General features: G+C 44.9%; 1 long non-coding RNA gene across 1 annotated transcript in view; it reads right to left on the reverse strand.

Moving 5' to 3' along the window:
* The window catches only part of LOC115899642, a 475,756-nt gene extending 466,430 nt beyond the window's left edge, over nucleotides 1-9,326 (reverse strand). Inside the window, exon 1 of the long non-coding RNA XR_004059259.1 lies at nucleotides 8,949-9,326. This is a non-coding gene — a long non-coding RNA (uncharacterized LOC115899642). The remainder of the gene's footprint in view (nucleotides 1-8,948) is intronic.
* Between the last annotated feature and the right edge of the window lie 680 nt (nucleotides 9,327-10,006).

Here is a 10,006-nt window from a genome sequence, read left to right on the forward strand (position 1 = left end):
TTTTTTTTTTTTTTTTTTTTTTTTTGAGACAGAGTCTCACTCTGTCACCCAGGCTGGAGTGCAGTGGCCAGATCTCAGCTCACTGCAAGCTCCACCTCCCGGGTTTACGCCATTCTCCTGCCTCAGCCTCCCAAGTAGCTGGGACTACAGGTGCCTGCCACTTTGCCCGGCTAGTTTTTTGTATTTTTTAGTAGAGACGGGGTTTCACCGTGTTAGCCAGGATGGTCTCGATCTCCTGACCTCGTGATCCACCCGTCTCAGCCTCCCTCTCCTTACTTTTTTAAATACCACTCTTGCCCTCCCCCCCACACACACCTATGTTTTAACTGGGCACACGGTTTTTCAGCTACAGTCTACATTTTCTACGTTTCCACATGACTACTTTCTAGCTAATGAGACGTGAGGAAAAATACTGTGGGCAATGTCTAGATCATCTTCTTAAAAGAAAATTGCTAGCCCTTTACGTCTTTTTTTTTTTTTTTTTTTTTTTTTTTTTTGGAAACAGGAACTGGGTCTTGCTCTGTCGCCCAGGCTGGAGTGCAGTAGCATGATCATAATTCACTGCAGCCTCAAATTCCTGGACTCAAGAGATCCTCCTACCTCCCAAGGTGGAGGGACTACAGTCTGTCTCCCAAGTGGCTGGGACTACAGACACGAGCCATCACATCCAGATAATTTTTTATACATAATATTCATAGAGACAGGGTCTCACTATGTTTCCCAGACTGATTTCAAACTCCTGACTTCAAGCAATCCTCCCTCCTCGGCCTCCCAAAGTGCTGGGATTACAGGTATGAACTGCTGTGCTCGGCCTATATCCTCTTTCTTCCTTTCCATGCACTAGAAGAGAGATGGGGTGGGGTGAACCAGATTCAGCCAAGCAGAAGATATCTCAGGGGACAGAAGCACAATCAAATGAAGGCATGTGGGACCCTGGATACTTCTGTGAAGCAGAACCAATCACCTCACTGGGTCACCTACCAGCTTGGACATTTACAGGACTTAGAACCAAATCTTCTACCTTGGTTTCTATTAAAGTGACCAAACCGATGTAGTAATACCAGTACTCAAGGATCTGTGAGTTCTGCTCCTAGTCATCCTACTTCCCCTTCTAGTCCTGCAGGAACCCACAGTCATGCTCCTGAACTTACTACCTGCGTCCTTGCGCTGGCCTTTGACAAGTTGGTTCTGGGAACGGCCTCCTATCCTCCTTACCTATTTTTCATCTGTCCAAGTTTACACATCCATCGACATCCAACTCATGCTCTTTTCACTAATTTAAAAAACTCTTTAATATTCAGCACCTACTGTGTGTCCAACACTGAATGATTTCTGCCTATAATCTAAGGGCAGCTATTTCTAAATGTCCGCTGTTACATGCCACTCACCTATCTCTCTAATGTCAGTTGTCATTCTGGACTCCCTGCTATGGGCCCTACCCACCAGATTATATCCCTGGGCGCCAACTCTATCCAAATCATTGCTGAAAGCATTTCCCATGTAATAAAGAACGTGGCCTCTGTCTCCAGGTCCTGGAAGGCAGTGTCTAAATCCTTAAAATTTCCCAAATGATAAGAATGCCTTTGTTATTCATGGTGGGTCCCCTGATAGTTGTTTAGGCTAATGAGGTGACTCAGGGTGGACCCCTAGACAGTTTATAACAGCAAGATAACTCAGGATCGGGACTAGCCACACCAGAAAGAACAAAGATGTGATCAGAGGTTTGGTGCTTTGAGCCACATGATATCAGCCCAGCCTTTAGGAAGAAAAAGAGTGGTGATACTCTGTTACACAACCATGTACTGAAAGGAAAATACTTCCTGACTCCACAGGGAGAGGACAGGGAGGCTTCCCTCAGACCTCATCTATGTGTATCTTCTCTGGGCTGGTTCTAAATTGTATCCTTTTTGCTATAATAAAACCCATAGTCATAACTGTGGAATTTCCTGAGTTCAATGAGTCCTTCTAGCAAATTACCAAAACTGAAGGGTATAAACTTCCAAATTTGTAGCCAGTTGTCAGGTGTAAAGGTAGCCTAGAGACTTCCAGATTTGCAGCCAGTATCTGAAGTGAGAGTAGTCTTATGGAGGGCTGAGCCTCTAATCTGCAGTTTGGCTTCACTCTGAGTAGTGTCAGAAGTCATGGCAGTGTTCTTCCTGCTGGGGCTGAGTATCTGGATTACCTAATTATGTGCTTCATTCATTCAGTCACCTAGCAAACCTATATTGAGCATCAACAATTGTGCTAGGTACTGAATTCAGGGTTGGATAAAACATACATGAGATAATTCTAATCCCTCCCCTCAAACAGTTTGAAATCTTGTACAAAAGGAAATTACAACAGTATCGTAAATATTCACAGAACTGTGTGTGAAGTTTGGTACAGTCAAAGGCAGGATCAATTATAAGGTGTTGGGAGAGGGCACTCCTTCCCAAAGGAGGCGGCCTCTGAACTGGCTTTTGAAAGATGAACAAGCATTTGCCTCATGGGCAAAGAGAAGGGGCATTATATTCAGCAGGGATTGCATGTGCAAAGGCACAGTGGTGTGAAAAGGTGCACTGTATTCAGGTACAGTCATCCCTCGTTATCCTTGGAGGACATATCCCAAGACTCCCAATGGATGCCTGAAACCACAGATAGGACCAACCCCTGTATATACTGTGTTTCTTCCTATACATACATACATATATGCCTACGATAAAGTTTAATTTATAACTTAGGCACAATAACAGATTAACAGCAATAACTAATAATAAAATAGAACAATTATAACAACATTGCCAACATCACTACTCTTGTGCTTTGGGGCCATTATTAAGTAAGGGTCACCTGAACACAAACACTGTGGTGCCGTCTCAGGGAATCTGATAACCAAGCTGGCTGCTAAGCGACTAACAGTCAGGGAGCATGTCCACAGCATGGGTACACCGGACAAAGGGAGGATTCACGTCTCAGGAAGGACAGTGAGAGGTTTCATCATGCTATTCAGAACAGTGTGCAATTTAAAACTTATGAATTGTTTATTTCTGGAATTTTCCATTTAATATTTTTGGACTACCATTGAGGAGTGCAAACCTGTGGATAAGGGGGACTACTGTACCTTTAAGTTTATTCATATTTTTGGAACACAGTGTGGGGATGAGAAGTGGGGATTAGAAGAAGATAGGTCTGGGGAGTAGGAAGAGGCCTTATTTTCCATGCTGAGCAGCTTGAACTTTGTTCTAGAAGTTTATCAAAGTGATGCCTAAAGTCCAACCGGAAATAAATAAAGTTTAACAAGCAAGCCCTTTTGAGAAGGACAGCAGTGGGTAATAAGAAACCTGCATAGACTTGCATTTTGAAAGACCACTCAAGACTTCCGGTGTCTGGAAAAAAACAGCTAGGTTACTCAGATCAATCTTCCAGCTGAAATCAAAGAAAAATGAAATATTGTAGAAATAACAACTTAAGGCCAGGTGTAGTGGCTTACACCTGTCATCCCAGCACTTTGGGAGGCCAAGGAAGGGAGGATTGTTTGAGGCCAGGAGTTCAAGACCAGCCTGGACAACATAGCAAGAGCCCATGTCTACCAAAAACAGGAAGGGGGCAACTTAAAACGCTGAAGAGCTGAAAAGACAAGAGGAACTTCCCAGGCTAATTTTTGGATGAAAACCCATAACCAGAAAGGTAAGCCAAATCCCCTCAGATCATAAGCCTCACTGTCTGAGGCTTTAGGGTAAAATTATTTCCTATTCTCTTATTTGCATTTTGGTAAATTTCCACATGGTGAGCTGCTCTTTCGTGGAGCATACCTGGGTAATAATTACTTTTTCTTCCTCAGAGAGGCTGTGATTCTTGGAATGTCTAATGTGGTGGCTGATTAGACTTATGCCTTTCATCAGCAGCTCAAAGAATGCCACAATTCACTCTTCTATGAAGTAGACATCCAATCTTGATACCCAACCCAGAACTCTGAAAGAATGAAAATTTGTCATCTTTAGCAGGTGGAATTATCAGTAGGTACTTTATGAATGTCCAGTAGCTCAATTTCAAAATGTTTCCTTTTTTATTAAGAACTAACATTCTTTTGTTGGTCCATATCACAACATGCTGCGTCTGGGGTGCTGCACTGTTACAGAAATCAACAATCCTCCTCACGGTTCCATCAAGATAAAGTGGGTGAGAGATTGTATGGCACCTGTAGGGCTGGGAAATTTTATCTGAAATTCCCATAAGCAAAACTGCAGTAAAGACCTCTTTGCCCTTTGTTAATTGAAAATAAACTACTCCTATTTTTGGAGAAGGCCTCTGAAGCTGCCATGGAAACAAGCTCACTAAGGCTTCAGCAACTGCTCAGATATTTAATTTCACCCACAATGAATGTAATCCAGGCGGAGAAGTGCTCACAATATGAAAACATTGATTAGCAGGGGACTGCATGTGTACCTTGCTGGGTACAGGTCCCACTTTCTTTCTCTTTGAGGATGCTGAGTTTGAATGTCCAAGGGGAAAGACATCCAAAAAGCATCACCACAAACCCGCTGTGAAGTTGACCAAGAAGATCATGGGTCCTGCCTGCAGGGAGGAAAGCACAGGGTGAATTACTAAAGAAGTCAGCTTCTTCCGCCCCTCAGAGAAATGAAGCTCAAGTCCGGATCAGGAGACCAGAGGACTCCAGAAAAAAAAAAAAAAAAAAACTTCTCTCTGATCCACCTTCTGCTGCAACAACCAAGTCTTATATCAGTGGCTGAGATTTCAGAGTCATTTTCCCAGAACAAAACAATAATATTTCTAAATCAAAGACAAGACAAAGGTCAGGATTAATAAAAGGGGGTTGGGGACCTCTTTAAAGAAGAAGGCAGAGCTCGGCATCTTTTATATTCTCCCAGTTGTCCAGACTCCAACCCCCCAGCCATGTTGTCATAGCATTCCAAGTGGGAAGAAAAATGAGCAACTATCAGTCTACCATTTTTACATTCTAGAGGAGGAACTGAGATCCAGCAATGTAGACGAATGATGCGGCCAAAGCAGTGACAAAACCAGACCCAGAACCCAGGCCCTCTGAGTTCACCCCCTGCACTGACCATTCACTCACTGACCCTTCCTTGCCTCAACTCTTCAGCAGCCATCAATCAGCAAGTTCTAGTGAGTCTCATCTTCCCATCCATTTTCTTGCCAGTGCTACTACACAAGCACAAGCCCTTATCATCTTGACCAAGACAAAAGGAGAATAAGGTCAGGGTTCTGTGCTAAGCCCTTGGCAAACATGCCTTTAATCCTTACCACAACCTAAGAGGTGAGTAATAATTCCTGTTTTGTAGATGAAGGAACAGAAGCTTGGAGATTGAGAGAGGCTACACAATGACAAGTGACAGAATCTAGACTCAGACCCCTCATTTGTCTGAGCCCAGGTCCACACTAATAATCCATCACTCTATTGCCTCAGGAGACTATGTCCATGGCCTCCTAGTTGTGTTCATTCCCTTCCCATTTTAAACTACCTTGTATCCTGAAGCCAGATTGACCTTTTTTAGATTTCCTTTTAATCGTGTCACTACCTTCCTCAAAAGCCCAGCCCCTTGTCTTGCCCTTTGATGTGCTCTGACTGACAAGCTCTGCTCCGCCTCCCAAGGCTCACACATTGTCCTTTGGATGTTCTCGGATGCCTCGTTTCCCTAGGATGTTTTCCTCTGCCTTTTCCTTCTCCCTCAAAGCCACAGTACTGGCTTCTTTATTTCCTCAATACTAACGGAATACCTACTAACTCTTCTACGACATTCATTGCCAAGAGGCAGTATTGCTCAGTGGGCAAGGCACAGACTCCAGAACAATTTGCCGGATTTGAATCCTGATTCCACCACTTGTTAACCATGCAACCTTGGGCAAGTTTCTCAACCTGTCCGTGCTTCAACTTCCCAAAACATAAAACGACAATATTTACGGCTCCTATTTATAAGGTTCTTGGAAGGATTAAAGTAGTTAATACATACAACACTTTTGGAATTGTGCAAGGAGCAGACTAATAGCTCCAAAACCACGAGCTAGTCCTAGCAGTAGTGGTAGGTACCAAGCACTGGCCTCGTTGCTGGGATCCAGAGATGAGTAAATCAGTCAGTCCCAGCCAAGCGCAGTGGCTCACCTGGCCAAGATGACGAAATCCCATCTCTACTAAAAATACAAAAATTAGCCAGGCGGTAGTGCCAGGCACCCGTAATCCCAGCTACTTAGGAGGCTGAGGCAGGAGAATTACTTGAGCCTGGGAGGCAGAGGTTGCAGTGAGCCGAGATCATGCCACTGCACTCCAGCCTGGGTGACACAGCAAGGCTCTGCCTGAAAAAAAAAAAATAATAATCACAATCAGTCCCTTTCCTAGCCATCTAGTGAGCAAAGTGGACACGTCAACCAATAATCATAGCCCAGTGCTCTAGATGCTGTAATAAACGCAGGTACAGAGGGCTGCAGGGAACAGAAGAGATATTAAGTGTCTGGAGTAGGTAAGGTTTCAGAAAAAAAAAAAAAAGTGTCATCTCAAAATTAAAGAACAATTGGAGTTCTTCCTAGTGCGCCTGCATGGACATGTCACTGTTATCCAGAGGTATCATCCAGAGGTTGCCAGGAGCCCCAGTGACTGGAACATAGCATTTGTGGGGCTGGAAGTGAAGCTGGCAAGGCAAGCAGGAGCCTGATCTCATAAAGAACCTTATGCCTTTCAGAGAAGGTTGTCCCTGAGACTGTAAGCAGAGGAAAGCCCACCCCAGATCATCATGATCTCAGCCTCTTCTGGCCTCATCTAGAGCACTAATGGCGTATTTTACTAATGCCACACTTATTTGCTATCTTATATTATTATTTCTGAAAAGCTTTATGGTACCAACCCACCAGCAGCCCCTCTCTGAGGCTTCTTATCCCAGGTTGACACATTTCATACCAAGTAACTCTGCTACCTTGGTCACAGGTGATTGGACCAGGGATTGGCATCTGGCCTAAGGGCAGCTACCCTGTGGTTGGCCAGTGCGCTACAGGAGATGGCCCAGAACAAAGCCCAGCTCATTGATGCCATTCTATCCTGCGTGCTGACTGCCTAGACAGAGTACCTGTCTCAGGGAATTTCAATGTGAGACACAGAGAGGAAAACAGACACAGGGGCAACAGAGGTGGAAAAACTCACTTGGAAGAAAGCAGTAAGCAGAAGCCACAACAAGCTGAGCCTAGAGGTAGAGAACAGAGTGAGCCAGTCATGTCAGAACAGTGACAGCATGGACAGAAGCCGCTACGACTCTGTGAGACAGAACACTGGCTGAGGGATCCCAGAACGAGATAAGCCATGGTATACACTGAACTGCGGCCTCATTCCCAAAGATCATTCCTATCATTCCTGTTTTTTGTGAGTTTGGCCAGTGCCACTGACTAAGACAATTTTCTGTTTCTCATGATTTCATGAGCATCTTCATAATAAACCCCAAAACTCCCTGAGCGCATCCCTTCTCCTTGCCACATGTTCTTTCTGCTTGATTAAAAAATGTGTTCTGTCATGGGGGAATGATGGCCAGTGGTGTGGGGGTGAAAGAATTTACCAAGACAGTTGTAGGTGAAGGAAGGCAGATTTATTTGAGAAAGTAGGAAAATACATGGCCAGAGAGACAACAGGCAAGTCAGCAGAAGCTGACTGCGAAGAAACAAAGGCTGGCTGGGGAGTTTATGGGATGGTGTTTACGCTGTCTGTTGAAGGAGGCTTTGTGCAGCACTGGTAACACCAAGGTTGGGCTGCAGCGAGCTGACATGCAGGTGTCTAGTGAGGGTTGGGCGCAGGAAAATTGTGAGTTACTTTCACAGGAGGGCTGTATGTCCTGGACCATGCTGAAAGGTGGACTTGTTGCTCACCTCCTTTCTCTTTTTGCTTTCCCCTATTCCACCAGCCTGGTTCCCTTTTCCCCAGTTTGAACGCCCATGTTCCTTAAGTGCTTTCTTATGGAACAGAGAAACAGCCCATGCATTAGCAGAAAAGCAAGACCTAGAAGGGCTGATTCTGAGCAATGTCCAGGATTTTCGTGAGAGAGGATGGTGGCAACTTGCAGGGGGAGTGGGGAGACATGAGGCAAGAGAAGTGCGGAGGAAGCAAATCCTACAGGGATCTGGGCTTTCTCATGAGGTTCTGGGGCCCGTTTAAGGGATTAGGAATGAAAAAGTATGATCAGGTCTGGGACTGCTGGATAAAATGTTGCCACTTCATGTGATACACACTGTTATCTCCAATACACATGAGGTGTTTCCATGGAAGTAGACATAAGATATTTGGGGTCTCAAAGCAACTGTCTTCTGTGAAAATGTTCGATTCCTACACAACCAGAAAGGAAATTCATCTCCCCAGGAATATTCATCCAGCCAAAATTGTAAAGCAGAGAAAAAGAAATTTAGACACACTACACATCTAGTGCCTAGATAAAAGACCTCCCCCAAACCCGACCCCCGCAAGCCCTGGAAGAACAACTTCAACAGTGATTTTCTTAACACAAAACACAACACACACACAAAGAAGACCCAGAGCTGGTGGGGGCTTTTTTTTTTTTTTTTTTTTTGAGTCTCGCTCTGTCACCCAGGCTGGAGTGCAGTGGCGCGATCTCCATTCACTGCAACTTCCACCTCCCAAGTTCAAGCCATTCTTCTGCCTCAGTCTCCAGAGTAGCTGGGACTTTCGGCGCCCGCCACCACCTCCGGCTAATTTTTGTATTTTTAGTACAGATAAGGTTTCATCATATTGGTCAGGCCATTCTCAAACTCCTGACCTCGTGATCCGCCCGCCTCAGCCTCCCAAAGTGCTGGGAGTACAGGCGTGAGCCACCGCGCCTGGCCTGGTGGGGGCTTTTTAAAGTCGTATGTGTAACAGTGCACGAATTTCTCTCTCAGGAAAAACAATCTCTAAAGAAAACTTTAATGGAAAATTCACACCATGAGTATCCTACCTACTTTACCCTAGCTCGAGTTTCACAAATACTTGCTTCTACCCCACACAGCCAGGCACTGAGAAGTGTCCAGAAAGACTCCAACTGCGCGAGATTCCCAGAGAAGCAGAGCGCACAGAGCCACGATGAGAACTCAGGATGGAGTAAACTTCCAGGTCCATGTGGGTTTCCAGGACCCAGCCCACATCTGCCAACCCACCGTGTCCTCTGCTCCATGTTTACGTTCTGCATCCTTTTCACTGATGCCTTCAAATATCCCTGTGTGTGCACGGAAAAAGTGGTTATGCTGCCATTTTAAAGAACCAAGGCTTCAGAGGAAAGGAACCTCACGCGTGCCCCCACCCCCTCCACTCCCCGGTTCCCACTGGCTATTTGTAAAAGTTACTCACAGGAGGAAGAGAAAGAGCCTTCGTGTGTGATTACCTGCTCACCTCACAGTGGGGTGAACCAAGGTTCTCTGTGCAGTTTCCTCCACCATCTGTTCACACTTCCTTCTCTTGGAGATTTGGCAGGGAAACACTCAGTTTTTCATCCTAACTCAAAGACAGTGAGATTCTTCATACCTGCACAGGAACCATGCAAGTTGTGATTGAAAAGAGCATCATGGGATGCAAACAGAAAGAAAAGCGGTGAAGGCGCCAAGCTGCGGATTCTAACAGCTTCCAGAACGCTGGGCCACAAGTGGCCGTCAGACTGCAGAGTTCCATTTCCTTCTTTTCTTTATAGGTTAAACTCTGTCAAATTTGATCCAACTCCAACCCAAACTTCTGTTGAACGAAATGATTGTTTTCTAAGCTCTAGCTGGTAGCAAACTCATTTTGAGACATATTCAATATAACTGAACTGCAGTGTAACATAAGGGGGTGCCTTGGCCGGAATTTTCCTCTCCTTCCTCTCCTTCTCAATCCCCTTCTTCTCTTCCTCCCTTCATTCTCACCGATTTCTTTTCAGGTTTCTTTTTTTTTTTTTTTTTTTTAACCCTTTGTTAAGTTCACTTTTCAGGCCTCATTTCTGCTTCATTTTCTTTTTTTTTCTTTTTCTTTTTGAGATGGAGTCTCACCCTGTCA

The sequence above is a fragment of the Rhinopithecus roxellana genome, chromosome 9 (assembly GCF_007565055.1).
Source record: "Rhinopithecus roxellana isolate Shanxi Qingling chromosome 9, ASM756505v1, whole genome shotgun sequence".
NCBI classification, from domain to species: Eukaryota; Metazoa; Chordata; class Mammalia; order Primates; family Cercopithecidae; genus Rhinopithecus; species Rhinopithecus roxellana.